Source organism: Etheostoma spectabile, chromosome 9 (assembly GCF_008692095.1).
Source record: "Etheostoma spectabile isolate EspeVRDwgs_2016 chromosome 9, UIUC_Espe_1.0, whole genome shotgun sequence".
Lineage (NCBI taxonomy): Eukaryota > Metazoa > Chordata > Actinopteri > Perciformes > Percidae > Etheostoma > Etheostoma spectabile.
The window spans coordinates 18,086,488-18,086,918 of record NC_045741.1 but is presented as its reverse complement, the minus strand read 5'-3'; the positions used below and the strand labels follow the sequence as shown (position 1 = coordinate 18,086,918).

Genomic DNA, 431 nt, shown 5'->3' with positions numbered 1-431 from the left:
ACAAACAAAAACTAAGTTTGAAAGGTGCTATGATCAAAATTTGCACACAATGGATATAAGTACTTAAACACTTCCAAATGTATTGATGCTTGTGTCAGTGCTCTGAGGAACTTACCAGAACTTGCCATAAGAATGTTGTTAGGGTTTGGGATTTGTCATCCTGTAGGTGAGACATGTTTTAAACCAGTAACACAGATTAATTATGGATTTAAATCAATGACTGTTGAACTTAATTGAAAAGTTATGCATGCTCATGTGCAGGCATGAATGTGTTTTTGTAGACTCACCACTCCTAAAATTCCCACCATAGTGAAATCATTGGTTACGTTAACTGGACTTGAAAAGTTTTTTACAGGTCGCACTTGTTTTTGAGGGAATACATTATTCTCAAGTGCTTCATACAAGGAATCAGGAGTTGGGCTGGTGCAGTT

The 431-nt window shown here is 36.4% G+C and overlaps 1 pseudogene; it reads right to left on the bottom strand.

The window, feature by feature from the left end:
* The window catches only part of LOC116695329 (5-hydroxytryptamine receptor 3A-like), a 176,825-nt pseudogene that overhangs the window by 175,438 nt on the left and 956 nt on the right, over positions 1–431 (bottom strand).